A 21,568-nucleotide genomic window follows, 5' to 3' on the forward strand; every position below is an offset into this window, starting at 1 on the left:
TGAAAAACAGATATAGTTATTAGAAAAATGTTTCTAAAGACTTTTGTATTGAGTGTAGCCCTTTATGGAAGTGAAGTATGGGCAATAACCAAAGAAGAAAGAAAGAAAGAAAGAAAGAAAGAAAGAAAGAAAGAAAGAAAGAAAGAAAGAAAGAGAAAAGGCGCTCTTGACATGTGACATTAAACCGAGGACTGGCGGAAGGATCACAGGAAAAGAGTCACTAAATCCGAGAGGAGAACAATGTAACAAAATTTGTGCAAGATTAGATTAATAGTCACAGCTCGAGACACCCAAGACTTGCACCGTCAAGATAGCTAAGGGATGCGATTATTTGAGAGAATACCTCACTTTAAATTATTAAATTATTTTTGGATGTTAAAGTTGCACAGCCTTTTTAAAATATGTTCTTGTTTAGGGTTAGTCACAATCACAGCGAAGTAAAATTAGTGAAGAAAAGAATATTGCTTTCTTTCAAATGCGCAGTATACTTCAATATATGTAATATTTATCAAAATATTTAGTATGCGTCGAAATATGTAAAAATATGTAACTTTAAACTCCTAGAATAATGGTTCTTTTAGTGTGATTCGCCGACGTTTGTAACTTATCTTTTAGCTACATACATGGGAACAGAATATGCAATTACATATAATCCGGGCTCTAATAATCACTGTCTGATAGTTCATGAGGAGTGGTGGAAAAATCTAACAATGATCGCATCCTAATTTGCAGTCAGTGTGGTTGAAATCGTTGAAGGAACCACACGACTTCCACCTGACTCTGAAAAGAAAGATCTATACGAGATAGCATCTACATTACAGAACGTGGTGACCACCAGAGTTCACATAATGATCGAAGCAAACTTTTAACTTGCACACAGAGTAGTGAGTGAGGAAAGAACACTGTACTGATCAAACGAACGCAAAATGAATCATCACTCTATACAAAATAATGTGATAAGCAATCAGGAAGTCAATAAAACATGGCGCAAACATGATTCTTGTTAATATGATGAAACTCTGTATCTGCCCACAGTTCGAATCATGTAACGAGAGTATAATCAAATACCAAAGAGCTGGAAAGAAATATGCGATCTTTTCAAAAACAAATGCTGTAGTTTTCAAAAGACGAATGTTTATTGGCGTTAAGAAGCGTAAAATTCTCCGTGACACATACTACTCAATAAGATCCTTCAGTACCGGACGAGTTGGCCGTGCGGTCAGGGGCGCAGAGCTGTGAGCTTGCATCCAGGTAATAGTTGGTTCGAGCCCCACTGTCGGCAGCCCTGAAGATGGCTTTCCGTGCTTTCCCACTTTCACACCAGGCAAATGCTGGGGCTGTACTTTAATTAAAGCCACGGCCGCTTCCTTCCCACTCCTAGGCTTTTCCTATCCAATCGTCGCCATAAGACCTATCTGTGTCGGTGCGACGTAAAGTGACTTGTATAAGATCCTTCAGTTACCAAGACGAATTCTGCACAGCTACATAGCCAGAAGATTTCGAGTGACACGTAGTCAGTGTCACATACTCAACTGCATTTAATAATAATGTTATCGGTTTTACGTCCCAGTAACTACTACTGCGGTTTTCAGAGACGCCGAGGTGTCGGAATTTTGTCGCAGAGGTGTTCTTTAACGCGCCATTAAATCTACCGCTACGAGGCTGACGTATCTGAGTGCCTCAGGACTGAGCCAGGATCGACCCTGCCAACTTGAGCTTAGAAGGCCAGCACTCTACCACCTGAGTTATTCAGCCCGGCCCTACCGCATTTCTTGACTCTCTTGGCCCGGCGTGGGCGTCGGCAGAGTAATACAAGTGGCCACGGCTGGTCCGTGGTCCAACAGCTCTGCATTCCCACCGACCAACCGAGCAGAGGGGGGTGGCCACGACTCTACCGTGGCTCCATGCCTCTGTATTCAAGAGACGGAGAGGGGCTGGTCTGCACTGTCGGCTGCCCTGAGAATGGTTTTCCGTGCTTTTCCATTCCTAGTATAGGCCACGGCCGACCAAACCTGTAATCTTCTTCGAGCATCTCCTTCAAAGAAAGAAGAACCTCTCGCCCTTTAAAGACGAATGCCCCAACGAACTACACTGACTTACCAAATGTAATGGGATAGTCACCTAATAGCGTGTGGGGCCTCCTCTGGCCCTACGAACTGCTGTGAGACGCCATGAAAGTGAGTCGACAAGTCTCTGGTAATCCTCTGGACGCAGCTGACACCAAATCGTTTGCAGAGCGGCCGCGAATGCTGGTCTGTTCGTGGGTGCAGGATCCATGGCACGGAGCCTGCGTTCCAGGACATCCCAGATATGCTCGATAGGGTTCATATCGGGGCTCCTGGGTGGCCATGGCAGTCGTTGGACCTCCGCTGCATGTTCCTGGAACCACTCCCGGGCGACGTGGGAGCGATGCGGAGGCGCGTTATCGTCTTGAAACACCGCAGATCCGCCTGGGCGCTGGAAGGCCAAAAATGGGTGGAGATGGTCTCCGAGCAGCTCAACATACCGCGAACCATTCAAAGCCTCTTCCAGAACAACTAGGAGGCCCATTCCATACCAGGAAAATACACCCCAGACCATAACAGAGACACCAGCGCCCTGGACCACACCTTCGAGGCAGGCGGGATCCATCGCTTCATGTGGTCTGCGCCATTCACGGTGCCTCCCATCGGCATGGTGCAGTTAAAATCGTGATTCGTCCGACCATATCACGTTACGCCATTGTTCCAGTGTCAATTCCTGGTGACTGGTGACAAATGCACGTCGTTGTGCCCGATGACGTTGGGTTAACAGTGGCACCCATGTGCGGCACCGCCTCCCATACCCCATAGAATCCATGTTCCTACGGATTGTCCACTGTGAGACGTGTCTAGCACGGCCTGTGTTGAATTGAGCCGTGATTTGTTGCACGGTTGCCCGTCGGTCACTATTGACAATCCGTCTCAGATGTCGCAGGTCACGGTCATCGAGGGTGGCTGGACGGCGGTCGTTCGTCTGTTGTGGACGGTGACACCCGCATTCAACCATTCACGATACATCCTGGACACGGTTGATCGTGTGAAGCCGAATTACCGCACCACTTCCGAAATCGCATTTTCCATACGTCGGGCACCGACTACCATATCCCGTTCGTACGGTTTCAGCTCACGACGACGTTCCATGTTACACCTGTCACATGCACATCCACTGCTCACAAGGTCTCCTATACACCTGCCGCCGGCACAGGGGGCGTGTGGTGCGCAGACAACTCACCTGCGCATCAGTGCTCCGCTATCCCATGACATTTGCTCAGTCAGTGTACTTTATCAATACGAACAACGATGTGTTCAGTGTTTTAATTCTCTACGGAAGAGAATTTTAACATGATTATCACCTTTAGTGTTCTCATTATTTTATATGTGGCAATATTTGTACTTAATATAAGTTAGGTTCTTTTAAGTTGAAGATGTTTCAAAATGGAATCAAACATGTTCTTGTATTGTTTAGCTAGAATTTAAGCTGACATGTTTGTATATGCATAAAAACTAGTTATAAAATAAATTGTCAGCCAAACATGTTGCGAAACTCCTAATTTATACGTTCCAAAGAAATGCTGAAATCTCAGGCCTGGGATGTTGCATAATTGTAACAGGCTTCCGCAATTTATTTATTTATTTATTTATTTATTTATTTATTTATTTATTTATTTATTTATTTATTTATTTATTTATTTTTACAAGTTACTTTACGTAGCACCGACACAGACAGGTCTTATGGCGATGATGGAATAGGAAAGGACTAGGAGTAGGAAGGAAGCGGTGGTCGCCTTAAGGTACAGCTTGGTGTGAAAATGAGAAACTACGGAAAACCATCTCCAAGACTGCCAGAACCCCACTATCTTCCGAATGCTAGCCACTGACCGTACGGCAATTCGCTCGGTGATTTCTTTTGTCACGCTGTCTGTACCCACTTCGTCATGCAGGTGCAGCAGACAAATTTTATACGTATGACAAAGTGAAACCTATTTACTTGATCTGACAGTTAATTTAGTGCACTTCGTTCGCTTTTTTGTAATCCAATAATAACAGATGATTAAATGATTTAAACATTTAAACACTACCTTTGGGAGGAATTCTCCAACGTAATGGACTCATTATGAATCTGCAAACTTTAATAATGCTGAACAACTTATTACATTAAGTACAGGTTACGATCCCAGACATGATATGGGAACGTCGCTAGCGTATGCACACACCATTACAAAACAGGAATCAAAATAACTGGATGAATTTAATTAGCAGAGCTCGGGAAAGACCTTGCAAAGAAAGTTACTTTTCGCCGGGTTGAAGGTTGAGACGCTATTAAACGACAGTCGGGCTTTGGTTAAAAGGTTTTTTATTCTAAAATTTCACAGTAAATACTGAAAACCTACTGGACTACATACTTGCTTACTACTACTTAAACGTATTCATTTCGTCCCTGAATGGGGAAGACGGGCTCCTACATGGTAACGCAGTCTCTCAGGTCAGGAGATGTGCGGAGAAGGTGACCTATACTACGAAAATTATTGAAACCCATTCGCACGACAGCTATGGTGGGGACCAGCCCCTCTCCGTTTCCCAAATACAGAAGCGTATAGCCATGTTTGATCGGTCGGAGTGCAGTGTAAGAGTGAAATCCGCTAATTGACTGTGCCAATTCCGCTAGATTCTTCACATTTATTTTAATTTAGTATAAAATAAATACCGTAAATCATTTAAACAAAAACACAGAATGCGTGCACAACACGCTGATGAAAGTCACTAAAATATTAAATATTTAGAAAAAAATCACTGTAGGGCTGCGGTAGGATGACTCACTCTCGCACAGACACCAGTGAAGAACTGAACTATTTGATGTACACACTCATAAAGGAAAACAGATCACGTCTAGTAATAAACTATGCTTCCCAATTACATGAAATAGATTTACAGGCGCGGCCTAACGTAAATGAGAAATAACAGTAGTGGTGGTACTTCGACCGAACCATTTTCCCCCACTAATTTGATTCAGTCATACTTATGCCATAAATGTGGGACATTACATTTACATTTAACAAAGCCACTAGAAAATCCTCTAGCACATTAAAATTCAGCCAAAAATACAGCCAGCCGCTAAATGTACTTTTTCGCCGCCAGAAGGATTTAGAATCCACCATATTTAGCGGGAATTCCGGTAAGTTGGCAACACTGGTGCAGAGCTGTCAGACCATGGACCAATCATGGCAACTTGTGGTAGTGGTGGTGATTATTGTTTTAAGAGGAAGCACAACTAGGCAACCATCCTCTATTAGCACTAATCAGATAAAAAAGTGGAAGGGATCCGACACTTCGGAAAATGAAGGTATCGGCCAAAGGAAGACAAGGGCCACGAAGAGCGTGAAAAAGAAAGACTCCGTAGGCCTCGAATGCTCCAATAGCGTCGGGTTCGGACAAGAATAAGAGTTGACCAAGAGAGGTCAGATAGGATAGTTGAAAGTGAGGAGTCTAACACAAGTAATTCGAAGCAATGCCAGGAATCAGCTAAGGGCCACGTGGTCGTCAACCCAGGCTCCCAAGTTAAGAGCCTCTGCGACCTCTTTTCGTCGCGTCTAATGAAAGATAGGGGAAACCGTGGGTGTTTTTCTACCGCTCCCACCCACAGGAGGATGGCGACTTGTGAGATGAGACCAATTTTGCATCCGGCGACCTACAGATTGAACGACGGTACAATTATTTAGGTATGATACGGCAAAGTTCAGAGCACGATTTAAATGCACACATAATAATAATAATAATAATAATAATAATAATCATAATAATAATAATAATAATAATAATATTAATAATAATAATAATAATAATAATAATAATAATAATAATAAAATGAAATGGGGTATGGCTTTTAGTGCCAGGAGTGTCCGAGGACAAGTTCGGCTCGCCAGCTGCAAGTCTGTCGATTTGACTCCCGTAGGCGACCTGCGCGTCATGATGGGGATGAAATGAAGATGAAGACAACACATACACCCAGCCCCCGTGCCAGAGAAATTAACCAATGATGGTTAAAATTCCCGACCCTGCCGGGAATCGAACCCGGGACCCCTGTGACCAAAGGCCAGCACGCTAGCCATTTAGCCATGGAGCCGAACATCATCACAATAAATAATAATAATAATAATAATAATAATAATAATAATAATAATAATAATACCGTTTACCCTCCAGGGTTGGCTTTTCCCTCGGACTCAGCGAAGGATCCCACCTCTACCGCCTCAAAGGCAGCGTCGTGGAGCGTCAGACTTTGGGTCGGGGATACAACTAGGTAGGAGAACAAATACCTCGCCCAGGTGGCCTCTCCTGCTATGCTGAACAGGGGCCTTGTTGGAGGATGGGAAGATCGGAAGGGATAGACAAGGAGGAGGGAAGGAAGCGGCCGTGGCGATAAGTTAACTACCATCCCAGCATTTGCCTGGAGGAGAAGTGGGATACCACGGAAAACCACTTCGAGGATGGCTGAGGAGGGAATCGAACCCCCCTCTACTCAGTTTACCCCCGAGGCTGAGTGGACCACATTCCACTTACCAATTTTCGTGGCAGAGCCGGAAAACGAACCCGGACCTCCAGGGGGTGGCAGCTACAGAGGCGAGCTATTAGGAAAGTAATAGCTGAACTACATTAGATACCTTTAGGTTTGTCCACTATCCTCAGGTAGTAGAGTTATTCTTTATAAATCCCTCCGCGTTCCTGGATGGTCCAGGTTCAACTGATGGGAACCAGTTTGTGATGCATCGACACGCAGCGCTGAGCGGAAGCGCGATAGCGTATGAATGCTAGCTGATACCGAGTTCTGGTTTGTTTTAAACACTATTTCACACCTGTACTCGCTCAGTAAACAACGTGCGTCCAGGGAAAGAGAGTCCGATCAACATCAGACAATCCAAAATAAATCTTTACTTGTTTTGATCATTGGCTTTTTATATATCGCGTGATCAGTTATCTGCAAACACCTAGATATGCGCCAAAATAACGTAATTGTGAGAAATGGACCTTTTATTAATTATGTACCATTTTACATTTGGCGTAAATAGAAACAGCGGAAAATGCTCTATAAGACCACACAATCATTTTATCAGATTTATGTCCGCCTCTACAGCGTAGCGATTAGTACTATTAGCTGCTCTCCTCGAGGGCGCGGGTTCGATTCCCTGTACTAACAGAAATTTAAGAATGGCAGGAGGGTTGTTATGTGGGTACAATGGTAGAAGCATCTCACTTATATTGGGGATGTGCCTGAAAAGATCTGCACCACCTCAGGACGAGGAGACGAGTTTACATCAGATTTATCACTTTGGATTAACGGGAAATAGACAACATTTGAGGGGTAGAAAGGGACAAAGCTAGTTGCAGGACACGCGAGTGTAAGAGAGAGGCAAATACCACATGTAACTCCATATTCTTTTTTAAAGTAGAGTCAGGGCGCGCCTGCCCAAATAAAAATTCGACCCCCTTCGAATAACAACTATTTTTTTCTGCTACGTCGCAGCGCTTCCGTATGTGTTTTGTTTGTCTAAGACTTTCGTGTGTGATGTCTTTGCTCACTGAAGTTGTTTGAATTAATTAGGTGTCGTTTTCTTCACGTTGCTCATTCGTTTTGTGCCGTAACTCATTCATAAAATGACATATTTATTGGTCCAGGGATCATGCTATTTTGCTTTCTGAACTGGCCGCGCTAGTCATAATTATGGACAAAGATAATGACAATTCACAGACATAGCACTCCCATTCGTCGGTGCAAGCCCTGGATCTCAAGAAAGAAACAAAAGACGGCACGAGCAGCGGAATACACCATAAAGGAGTCCTGTCTACGGCCCGTAAGTACGTTAACATATTTCTCTAGTAACGACGATATTTCTTAATTTGCCGCGGATTTTTCATGTTATTTGTGTAAAAGCAATTATTATGTTCCATTTGGGACAAATATTACAGTGACATTTCGTGGATACCTTTGGTCTACATAACCGAGAGCTCGTTCGGAACTGAAGGGGATGAGTGTTACTATACCAACTTCTTATTGGAATTCTATGTTGTCGTCGACAAAAGTTCAGGGGCACTGCACATCAAGAAAGTATCATTTTCTACATAAAATATGATATTTTGGTATCAATTTTCATTGCCGTAATTATTTTAAAATAATTTGTTGCGTGAGGAGCACGTCGGGCGTTGCGAGGGACGGCAAAGCCAAGCGTAGTTTACAGCTGTGATGTGTTACACTCAACACAGATGCTAGAAGCAACCAAATGGCAATTCCTCTAAGTACAAATTGTAAAACGAACTATTTCTCGACTGATTCTACAAAACCACCCTGATCATTTCCGTGCAGACACATATTAGGCTAGCGTTTTTTCTTTACCGGACGAGTTGGCCGTGCGGTTAGGGGCCCGCAGCTGTGAGCTTGCATTCGGGAGATAGTGGGCTCGAATCCCACTGTCCGCAGCCCTGAAGATAGTTTTCCGTGGTTTCCCACTTTCAAACCAGGCAAATGCTGCGGCTGTACCTTAATTAAGGCCATGGCTGCTTCCTTTCCACTTACTGGCCTTTCCCATCCCATCGCACCATAAAACCTGTCTGTGTCGGTGTGACGCAAAACAAATTGTAATAAAAACTACAAAAAGATGTACTTTTATGTTTTACGAGGAATCTGCGGGGCTTCTTAAAAGCTCGGGCCCGCCTACATTGCAGGCCAGCAGACCCTAATGTTGTGCCCCGGGTAGAGACGCACTATAGATGGGGCCAAATCTAATCAAAATACCTGCATACAGTAGCTGAGGCCATTCGATTATTACCATATTTTCCCGTGCAACATTCTAACAAATTTAAAACCGCTATACGTCAGCTACTGTGCCAAGCATGTGACGTCACAAACACCAGGTCACAGACTGCGCTGCTACGAGTCTCAAGCACTCTTCACCAATCCACGTGAACCCTGCTAGTCACTGGTTTAATGGATTCGATTAAAATGAATTGGTATCTAGTCACCAGATAGTCCGAAGACAGGAAAATATAATAGCCTATTCTTCTTTTTATTCGGCAAGAAGTACAACTGTAATGCACCTGTACAATTGCCTTACATTTTTATATACACAGTGCATACAGTAATTTATGAACGAGTAAAAGTTGCACAGCAGTCTTGAACAAGAATAATTTATTGCCAGTCGCCTCCATTTCATACTGTAGATGTTATCCTTTCCCGTTTATAATCTATTTTAATTAATGCGTTACAAGATTTATGTGTATTATTAACCATAAGTGGTCACGATTTTACGGAATGATAGACAAATAAAACTAACAAAAAGTAATGGAGTGCAAGTTCATAAGTTTGCATCATTTGCGCAGGGGCGGACGATGGGTCCAAAGCCGAGATGTTTTAATTATTTAACCAATAACGTTTCATACGATGATAGTCGGTCTGAGTGGCTTCACCCACTCTAATTCTCTGAGTTCTATTTTCTAGAAATATAGCAACCCATTCAGTCACTCTTTTGTCTAGTCCAATTGCACTCATTTTTGCCAGTAGTCTTCCATAAGATCCACCCTATCAAATGCTTTAGACAGGTTAATCGCGATAATGTCCATTTGGCCTCCTGAATCCAGGATATCTGCTATATCTTGCTGAAATCCTGCAAGCTGAGCTTCAGTGGAATAACCTTTCCTAAACCGAACTGCCTTCTACCGAACTAGTTACTAATTTCCCAAACATGTCTAAATATAATCAGAAAGAATCTCACTGGTGTCCGGTTGGCCATTTTTGTTCTGTACTTAACATCTCTTCAACACATACTAAATGTACGTAACACGACCTAATAGGTTGAAAGTCTGTTTCGATTATCAAGTGTGTTTCTTCCTTTCCTAAATCCATTTTGAAACTCAGATATCCTACCATACTGTTCCGCCCAATTTGTTATCCTATTCGCCAAAACCCCTGTGTACACCTTCGACAACGCGTCTAGGAGCGTAATTCCTCTGTAGTTGTTAGGATCGCTACTAGCCCCTTTATTTTTATAAATGGGGCACAATACCCCCTTCCTCCATTCCCTCGGAAATTTCCCCGTATCCAGCAACCTATTAAAGAATTGCACAATCCCTCTCAACAACGGTTAATTTGCCCCAACCTCCTTCCACACACTATTGGAAATACCGTTCACACCTCCTACAGCCTTGGGTCTAGCATTTTTAATACCCTCATTACCTCCTGCCCTGTTATCTCCTCATCCAATATTGGAATTACACCTTCCAGTTCCCTTCTTACATATGACTTGTCTATTTCTCTGCCCAATTTCCTCTCCCCTTCTAAAAGCCTTTTAAAATGCCTCAGCCACTCGTTTTCTCCTATTTTATTCCCCTTCCCCACCGGTTTCGTTCTTCTAATCGTGTTTATTGATTCACACATCCTCTCAAATTTCTGCTCTGTACAATATTTATTTATTTTTTCAACTTCCGCCTACTTCCATCCTCTTTTCCTCTCATTCAATACCTCCTTATATTCCGTTCTCAATTTACAATATTCCTTCCTTTTGTCTTCCTCCCCCTCCTTCCTAAACTCCGCCAGGGCTCTCATTACAACCTCACGTTTTCTCCTCCAGTCTTCATCAAACCATTCATTCATTTTGTTCTTTTTTCTCTCTACCCTTCTCACTTTCTTCCCCACCCTCCATACAGGGCGTTCTATTAATTTTAACACGCTGTCCATATCATTTGCTTCTGCCACCCTTTCAATTCCTACCCTCAATATATCTCCCTCCTCTTTCAAATCCCGTCTCAATTTCTCTTTCGCAATATCATCCCATACATACTTCCATCCTCCATTCCTATATCTCTCCCTACTTTCCTCCATCTTTCCCTTCACATCAGCAACCCAAGTTCTCAGTTTTATTTTGATAGGCATATGCTCCGTTAACCCGCATTCTAACATCTCAAAACTTATTATTCTCCTTAACGCTATCTCTGAGCTTATTCCTATATCCACTACACTCCCTCCATTTGTTGTAATATACGTAAAATCTCCCAGACTATCCCCCTTCATCCACCCATTTAAAATAAATAAATAAATAAATAAATGTTCTATAGCACATAACTCCAACAACATTTCTCCATAACTATTTACACCATTATCCTTACTCCTTCTTTGCATCCCCCCGCCTACTTTTACTTTTTTCCGTACACCCGTACCCTATTGCTCACTCTCGCATTCCAATCCCCCAATAAAATCATCCCATCTTCTACATACAGCCCTTTAATTATGTTTATTTCTTCAATCAGTTCGTCAAAAAATATTTATTTGCATAAACTGAAGCAGGGCCAGACAAATTGATTCCTCTGCCCCCTTCCCTATTTTTACTCTCAGCCACACTACCCCCTCTACCCTACTCTGTAACATCTCCACCCATTCAGCTACCTCATTTCTTATTAGAACTATTATGCCCCCTGGGTTTCGGCCTCTCCTTCCTATTTTTTTTTTTTTTAAACACGTTGACTACCCTATAACCGTGCCATGTAATTTTATTCCCTTTCCCTAACCACGTCTCCACTAGAGCAATTATCTCAAAATCTTTCACTAAATCTACAATTTCCCTATTCCCTAACTTCCCCATCAACCCCTCAAAATTCAACACCCCTATCACCATCTCTAGTTATTTATTTCCTCCCCCTCCCTCTCTATACTTCTGCGTTTCACCACTTCCCCCCTTACTTCTCCTAATTATTCCTTGTGGTTCCTCCCCTTCTCTCCCTTTCTTCCCCCCCCCCCCCAATCTTCCCCTTTTCCGTGCCAGAGCCTTTTTTTCCTCCCCATAGATCTCCTCTTATTCAACGCCTGACTTTTCTCCAAGTTTCTTTCTGCATTTCCCTTATTCGGGGAGGTTAAGTCACTACCCTGACTCCTTTTCCCTCCCATCACCTCTTCACTACCTGTACTCACTTCACTTCGGTCTAGTGCCTTATTTGTTGATCCACTCATTCCTGGGTTGTTCTGACTCTCCAAGGTCTCTGCTATCCTCGCCAGCTGACCGCTGACACCGCAGTTCCGTCTTCTCTCTCCCTTCTCCCCACTGATGTCTCCCTGCTCTCGATTTCTGAAACTCATTTCCTCCTCACATTTTTCCATTCTCAGCAGTTCCTTTTGTGACCATGATCGGGACTAATTTCTGCCTGAAGTCACCAGACACCTCCCCACTATCTTGGATCGCAATCCCTGCGCTCTAGCCCGCCACATGTGCCGCTTAAGGATATCCATCCGCATCCTGTCTTCTTTCTCAGTCTTCAAATAATTGTTCGATCCTTTCAAATTTCCAGCATTCCTCAGAATTATATCTGCCTTCAGGTTGAAATTAATCTTAACTTCACCGGCCTATGTCCCTTGTTCCTTCCTACTCTATATATATATATATATTCTATATCCACTTCAGAAAAGTTTACCTTCATTTCGTTCGAAACTATGTCCACCACTTTCAATACTAACTCCACTTTATAGTCTGTTCCTTCCTCTGGTATCCCATACACAAACACCTTTTTTCTTGCTGATTCGTTCCTCGCTAGCCTCACTTCTCTCTTCATTGCTGTTAATTCCTCTTCCAGTACCAACACCTTCTGTTTCAAGCACCCTACCTCATCTTCTATCTCCGCTAACTTGACATTTACCCTTCCAATTTCTTCTTTTATAAAAATGATCTCCTTCATTTGGGTTGCCTGGTGTTGCTGCATCATCTCCTATATTTCTTCTCTTTTGCTCTCTTCCTTCACCACTCTCTTGATCTCTTCAAGTTCCTCCCAACCGAACGGTCCCTGATTTGGACCCGGGTTCTTTTCTATACCTCCTACCACCAGCAACATCGCAATAACTGTCGCACACAACATAATCTCCAACAGCCCTTTATAACCACTAATTTCTCTTTCTCTCTCTGCTCCACCTTTCTTCCAACACCACCTTGCACCATGCCATCCTCCAATTCCTAGCCTGTATTGCTGTAATATTACTCCCATCTTGCACTCCTCAGCTCACTCACACGTCTGAACTTCCCGATGTCTCGCTCGTGACTGAAGTTATACTAGCTCTAGTGTTGGGTTTGTCTTCAAAGTGGTGATTGTCGATTTTGGTTCTGAATTTACATCTGTCCTGTACAATGTCTTCTGAGATGTTGATTTCCTGGAGATCTGTTTCAGTTTCACGAAGCCAGCTGTTCTTGGTTATTAGTGAAAGGCCCGGGTTGAGAATTATTTTAATTAGCCTGTTAGTGTTCATTCTGATAATGTGTCCATAAAATTTCAATCGTCTTTTCCGAACAGTGTGAGGAATTTTTTCAGAAAGACAATATATCTCCTGGGATGATTTTTTAATCCATATTCCATATATACAAACTGGGCCAAACATTTTTCGTAAAATTTTCCTTTCTTGTTTCTTAATGACTTTGGTTAAAGATCCGCCACCAATGATTAAGGTTTCTGAGGCATATAACGCTTGAGGTTTGATCACTGTATTATAGTGTAAGTTTTGCATTCTGAGATGTCGATTTTTTATTATACCTGTTCCAAGTGATCCTGTATGCTTTCTGTAATTTGGAAATTCTTTATTTGCTTCTCGGTTTAAACCAGAGGGCTTAATAATTTCTCCCAAATATTTAAATTGGTTCACTTGAACAATTTTGCTGAATTTAGTTATCATAGGTTGTCCATCTAAGTATCGTGAGGCTCCTTCCATGTACTGAGTTTTCTCATACGAAATTTGAAGTCCCGTTTTGATGGCAATTTCATGTAGTTTTTCAATGGAATGAATAGCTTCATGCCTGTTATTGGAAAGGATTGCTGTGTCATCAGCAAAGGCCAGACATTGCACGTGAGTTCTGTCTTTACGTAGTCTTCCAAGGGTTATTCCTTTAGTTTCCTTTTCCCAGGTCCTGATTACTTTCTCAAGTACCAAGTTAAACAGTAACGGCGATAAACCATCCCCTTGACGGACCCCGGTGTTAACAGGAAAAGGCTCAGATATTTCGCCTAGGAATTTAACTTTTGAATTAGTACCAGTTAATGTTTGTTTGATTAATTCTCTTGTTTTCTTTATCCACTTGAAATTCTTCTAGAGTATTGAAAAGTGTTTGACTGTCTATAGAGTCATATGCTTTTTGTGAAATTTATTATTATTATTATTATTATTATTATTATTATTATTATTATTATTATTATTATTATTATTATTAACATATATTCTTTCACCTAAGAGAGTTGGGTGTCGAATTTTTGTCCAGCATTTATACACCCCCAAATCGCCGCAATCTACGGAACAGAAAGCCAAAGACCAGCCATCACCTCCACTAACGTCAGGTACGGTACGCTGCGGCCAATGATACGAGGTTCGTTCTGAGCTTCTTGGAGCCTTGCATACCAGGTCCAGAAAGAAAACAATTCATTAGTTGAATTGGAAAAGAAACATTTGAAGACTAATTTGATCAAATAATTTTACACAGCATTTCATCTTTATAACGTAATATTATTAGTTAATAAAGATTTAAGGAGGCTGTCAAACCAGTTACAGTAACTTACGAGGAGGGTCAAGGAACATTGCGGAAGGCAAGCAGTTATTAGTTCAAGGAACCATAACAAGAAGGCTGTCGTAAGATTGGGGAACCTTCACTTAAGACAGCCTTCAAAAAAAGACGTGTACACAAGCCGCTAATATGAAGCACTTTATAGTGTTGTCTTGCTACGTACAGTATATTTACGACCGCTGCAAGTTCCAGGTTTCTGTCGCTTAACTTCGATGATTTAATTTCCTCCGGTGTAGATTACTTTTTTCATTAAGGGAAGTCAAATCATAAATCGAATTTCCAGTCCGGCTCCATGGCTAAATGATTAGCGTCACAGGGGTCCCGGATTCGATTCCCGGCAGGGTCGGGAATTTTAACCATCAATGGTTAACTTCGCTGCCACGGGATCTGGGTGTATGTGGTGTCGTCTTCATCATCATTTCATCCTCATCACGACGCGCCTGTCGCCTACGGGAGTCAAATCGAAAGACCTGCACCTGGCGAGCCGAACTTGTCCTCGAACACTTCCGGCACTAAAAGCCATACGCCATTTCATTTTATTTCATCGAAATTCTAATTTTTACCTTCACAGATCCCCAATTCTTTCCCTTTCAAATTCCGTTATCAGCTCTTCCCCAACACAATTTTTAAAACACTAAATGCCGGATTGTCCGCCTCTGTGATATAGTGGTTAGTGCGATCAGCTGGTATCCTCGGAGGCCCGGGTTCAATTCCCGGCTCTGCCACGAAATTTGAAAATAGTACGTGGGCCGGAACGGGGTCCACTCAGCCTCGGGAGGTTAGATGAGTAGAGCGAGGGAGTTCGATTCCCACCTCAACCATCCTCGAAGTGATTTTCTGTGGTTGCCCACTTCTCCAGACAAATGCCGGGATGGTACCTAAATTAAGACCACGTTCGATCCTTCCTTCTTCCTTGTCCATCCCCTCCGATCTAACCATCCCTAGCAAGGCCCCTATTCAGTATAGCAGGTGGGGCCGCCTGGGCGAGGTACTGTATCCCTCGACCCAAAGTCTCGCGCTCCAGGACACTGCCCTTAAGGGAACCCGGAAGTGAGATAGGCTAAAAAATGTCAATTTTCGTTTTCGAACTTAAAAATCTCCAAGCTTTTCTGAAGAATTTGGTATATCAATTATTTTGAGGCAATACAATTAGGTTCAAACATAAATCTGTACGCTGAATGTCATTAGATGCCAGCTACCAAACAAACTTTCTTTTTTGATTTCTGTAAGTCATTTTTCTTGAAACTTTGTGTACCTTTCTCTCAGAAACTAACAAATCAATGTATTTGAAACTTGGTAGTCCCTTAGACGTCATATAGATATGCTTGTGGAAGTAAATTTAATAACACATCTTGATTAGTTCATGGAGGTGAACTTGAAGACCATTGAAAATTTTACATAACGTTTCAGTTTTCATCTACGATAAAAAAAATACAAATTTCAATTCCCGTAAATAACAGGAAAATAAATTTACTTCAGTGGCTCAGAAACGGTTGAAATATTATGTATGCAAAGTTTCTTTGGTCTTGTTTGAGTATTTTCTTAGCAAAAGGTACACCAGTTGAGGGAATTTTTAACACTACTGTATGTTTAAATAAATACTATTTTTATAATATTGTTTCTGACACAAAATATTAAATATAGAAGCTTCATATTGTACGCAAATAACGAAGAATATATTCTGAATATATCAAAAGAACATTCAATGAAATACCTCTTTCAGTTTCTGAGATATGGAACTAAACATCGGAAGTTACATTTTCCTATCGTTTCACACTTCTCGGTTCCCTTAAGGCGGTAGAGGTGGGATCGCTCGTTGAGAAAGAAAGAAAGAAAGAAAGAAAGAAAGAAGGAAAAATGCCGGATTTAAATGGTAGCGGTTCCGCATATATAGAGTAAGACCGCGCCCCTTCCTTTCATACAAAATTAGTTTCAAAGTTCTTTCGGACTACCATTTCAATAATACCGCTGGAATATATTTAAGAGGAGAAAGACATCTGAGGGAGTAATTTACAGTGCATGGCAGTTCTAAAGCAAGTATATTTCTTAAACTTTTTTTTTTTGCTTTACGTCGCACCGACACAGATATGTCTTATGGCGACGATGGGAGAGGAAAGGCCTAGGAATTGGAAGGAAACGGCCGTGGCCTTAATTAAGGTACAGCCCCGGCATTTGCCTGGTGTGAAAATGGGAAACCACGGAAAATCATCTTCAGGGCTGCCGACAGTGGGGTTCGAACCCACTATCTCCCGATTACTGGATACTGGCCGCACTTAAGCGACTGCAGCTATCGAGCTCGGTATTATTTTTATCTACTGAAAATTATACCGGTATATTTTTTTTAGCTCTTTGCTATGCATAAAATGCTCTTTACGACAGACTTCTTATCGGATTCACCTGAATTTTTTAGAGATTGTTTAAATATGCACAGGAATTAAAAGTAGTTCTGAATTTTATTATCACTTGTATATTACCTTCATACAACTCCCGAAATAGCACGAAACTAGACCTTTGTCTATTTATGAATAATGAAACATTGAAAAATTATACCCCAATATCTTATACCTGACTGCAAAACACTGAGTTGTTCTCAAATATATGAGTATGTTTCACAATTCTGCCAAATTACACCCTAAAACACTGTACTGCAAGGAACATTTTCCATGCAACATATAAAAATAAAAATTAGTTGTCAATAACTTTGCAACGAATCAACTCCAAATTTTATGTGGGACGTTCCTTATTAACATAAGCACTTGTTTTAAATTTGGTTTTGGTAAGTAGTAAATTTCAGAAGCTCAAAATTTCAGTCTGACTCCCCTTAAGTGGTATACCAGAACAGCGAAGGGTGAATTCCATAGGACGCACTACCTCGCACCGCGCGGTTTCATTGGGTTTACTGCAGTAAGCTTGTAATTCATACGTGAATGCATCCCGTCTCATAAGCAGTGGCATGATGAGGAATATATCCTGTCAGTGCTTTGTGGTTGGAACTGAGGATTATTCTGAGCTGTTCTCAGTTATAATTAGATATCTCTCAATGGGAGTGATCTGGAATAAGGCCAGCTGTGTAACGCACTTGCTTCCTCTATCCAAAGTTACATTATTGAATCCCAGCTCGATCGCTTACGATTTAAATACGCTTAATGCGAGTGACCCGTGTTAATAGTTGATTAAATGGTACTTTCAAGGACCTTTTAAAGAAACCGACGTTTTTGAAGATCGATGGTGGTTGAAGGAGTGTTGAAAATAATAATAATAATAATAATAATAATAATAATAATAATAATAATAATAATAATAATAATAATAATAATAATAATAATAATAATAATAATAATAATATACCCTTCCACAAAATTCACCAACCAAATCACTTTAGGCAACGGAAAAGGAGCAATAGATTGCATTGCTTAGCATTTATTATTTTTGGGAGAAGAATGCGATTTAAATTATACTATTGTTGATACTTCTTTTCACCAGGCCTGTAGTCTAGGGGTTGGATAGTAACTTCCATTGCGGTTAGCCCGGGTTCAATGTCCGGCAAGACTGGAACAGTGGATAGAAATATAAATGTATTTATTTAAAATTAATTACAAGTACGACCAGAGGTTCCTTTGGCTGTAACTAACTGCCACTTTAACCTAAATGTATTTATTTTTTTATTTTTTGCAAGTTGCTTTACGTCGCACCGACACGGATAGGTCTTAACCGACTCGTTGGCTGAATGGTCAGCGTACTGGCGTTCGGTTCAAAAGGTCCCAGGTTTGATTCCTGGCCGGGTCGGGGATTTTAACCTTCGTTGGTTAATTCCAATGACCCGGGGGCTGGGTGTTTGTGCTGTCCCCAACATCCCTGCAACTCACACACCACACATAACACTATCCTCTACCACAATAACACGCAGTTATCTACAAATGGCAGATGACGCCCACCCTCATTGGAGGGTCTGCTTTACAAGGGCTGCACTCAGCTAGAAATAGCCACACGAAAAAAAAAGGTCTTACGGCGACGATAGACAGGAAAGGGCTAGGAGTGTGAAAGAAGCGGCCATGGCCTTAATTAAGGGACAGCCCCAGCATTTGCCTGGTGTGAAAATGGGAAACCACGGAAAACCACCTTCAGGGCTGCCGACAGTGAGATTCGAACCCACTATCTCCCGAATACTGGACACTGGCCCCAATTAAGCGACTGCAACTATCAAGCTCGGTCCTATACGTATCAGTTAATATGCAAAATCTAATAACAATCATACATAAAAAGCGTAAGACACATTTTCCAACTGAGGATTAAAAAATAAGATTAAAACTAAAGTGCAACTGGAAGGCACAAACAAATTAACAACATTTTTTCAGCCCAATTAGATTGTCGTTGTGATCATAGTTTCTAAAACCAAACCAATCCAAACCCCATGGCACAACAGTCAGAATAAATTTTAGACACCTTCCCCTAAACTACCATTTCATCCACTGTGATTAAATATTATTTATAACCTAGACTGTAGACACCTTATTCTCAGAGTTTACATACCGATTTTCATTAAATTCTGTTCACCCATTTTCTCGTGGCTAGGCGTTGATATAGACTTCGCAACAAAAAAACCGAAATTCAGGAATATCTCTGTTATCTTGGCTAGTACGTTACAAGAAGTATACGCCATTACATGATCGGAAATTTAATTCTATATAACTGTAGTTATGCAGTATTTAGGCTTATCGATAGGACCATTAACAACATAAATATTTGAGAATTAAATTTTAAACCTTCCCCCAAAGTACCATTTCACTCAGTGTGGATACAATTATTTATAGCCTAGACTGTAGCGCATCATTCCCCGACTTTACATACCGATTTTCATTAAATTCTCTTCAGCAATTTTCTCGTGATAACCGTACAAATAGACATACATACATACATACATACATACATACATACAGAAATGACGGAGAATTAAAAAGTGCATTTCCTTGTTACTGTGGACTCGACCGATACAGAAATACCATTCTTTTTAAATCCTGAGCAATGTACCTGTTATAGATAGATAGATAGATAGATAGATAGATATAAATTCTACGTTTAAGCCATTTAACCCGAATTCGCACTTGAGTGATAAGTCAATTAAATGGGTGATTCGTTACAGAGTCCGTGTCTATAACACAAGAATGACAGTGGAATGCCAGGAGCGAAGTGGGTGGAGGCGGGAGAGATTCTATCTGAGCCGGGGCATGTGCAGCACGCGTGCGGGCTATCTGTCACTTATCAGAGCAGAACTCGGGGAAAGTCGCTCCTACTAAAGCCAGCTCGAAGTCACGAACTGTAGAACAAAAGCTTATCGCCAGCTGCATTGTGTGAAGATGGTAGTCGCATCTTCATCTTACTAGCGCATACATAGGCTATCGTCCCCATCACAATGTTAACCTCTTTGAGGGTGCTCTTGGGGCGACTGAGCTCTAGGAGGAAGTTATCCCAGAGAAAGAGGAGAGAAGAAATAGAACAGAGTGAATGCCAAAATAGTTGAGTTCAATAAGTGGGGGATTAAGGGGAGAGAACAGATTATAATACAGAATAATAATTTCGTGTGGCTATTTCAAGCTGAGTGCAGCCCTCGTAAGGCAGACCCTACGATGAGGGTAGGCGGCATCTGCCATGTATAGGTAACTGCGTGTTAGTGTGGTGGAGGATAGAGTTGTGTGTGGTATGTGAGTTGCAGGGATGTTGAGGACAGCACAAACACCTAGCCCCCGGGCCACTGGAATTAATCAATGAAGGTTAAAATCCCCGACCCAGCCGGGAATCAAACCCGGAACCCTCTGAACCGAAGGCCAGTACGCTGACCATTCAGCCAACGAGTCGGACAATACAGAATAATACGAAGAGAACACAGCAATCGCAGAATGTGCACGCCGCAGAACAGGACCAAGTCCACATGTGTGACAAAGAAGTTCGCTTCCACGACCGCACCAATGTGTGAGAAAACGCGACAGAAGAAGAAAAATAAGAATAATAATTCATCAATGATCTACATTTAGAACTGTCGCCCAGGTGGCCGATTCTCTATCAATTGTTTACCCATTTTCAACGAACTTGGAATTTTATCGAACATTTCTTTTGTATTCCGCCAACAGCCGTAGCCGTGTTGAAACACCGGATCCCGCGAGATCTCGAAAGTTAAGAAATATTTGGCGTGGTCATGATTTGGATGGGTTGCCACGCGCTGTTGGTGGGCAGTAAGGGAATGGAGAAGCGGAAAGGAACTGGCCACCCTACCGTAGGTTAACTCCTGCTCAGGCACACGTCTCCGGTACGGTAAAAATATATAAGACATTTAATTATTCTATATAACTTTAGTTATGTAGTATTTTTCGATAGGGCCACTAATTACTAGATATTTGGGAATTAAATATTAGGCCTTCCCCTGCACTACCGTTTCACTCAGCGTGAATACAATTATTTATAGCTTAGATTGTAGTGCTTCAATCCCCGACTTCACATACCAGTTTTCATTGAATTATCTTCATCCATTATCTCGTGATATGCCGACAGACAGACAGACAGACAGACAGACAGACAGACAGACAGACAGACAGACAGACAGACAGACAGACAGACAGACAGACAGACAGACAATTAAAAAACTGCATTTCCTTGTTACTGTGGACACGACCGATACAGAAATACCATTATTTTTAAATTCTTAGCAATGTACAAACAAAACTCTTATTTTATATGTATTTGTTTTAGTAATGGTTGGTGATTTTCATAAATAGCTATTCTAGTTAGCAGCAGTGATAGATGGATGTTTGACCTTAGGGACCTTGAACAAGTATCGCTCGAACACAGGTTACTTTACATCTGACTGGGCAGCAGTGGTCTTGAGAGGTCACGTTGTATGTGCTACCGCATTTTTTAAAAATTCTATTTTCTACGCTACTCTGAATGTTTCATGCAAACAATACGAACAAAGCGAATATGCCGAAA

This window comes from Anabrus simplex, chromosome 1, assembly GCF_040414725.1.
Source record: "Anabrus simplex isolate iqAnaSimp1 chromosome 1, ASM4041472v1, whole genome shotgun sequence".
Taxonomy (NCBI): Eukaryota; Metazoa; Arthropoda; class Insecta; order Orthoptera; family Tettigoniidae; genus Anabrus; species Anabrus simplex.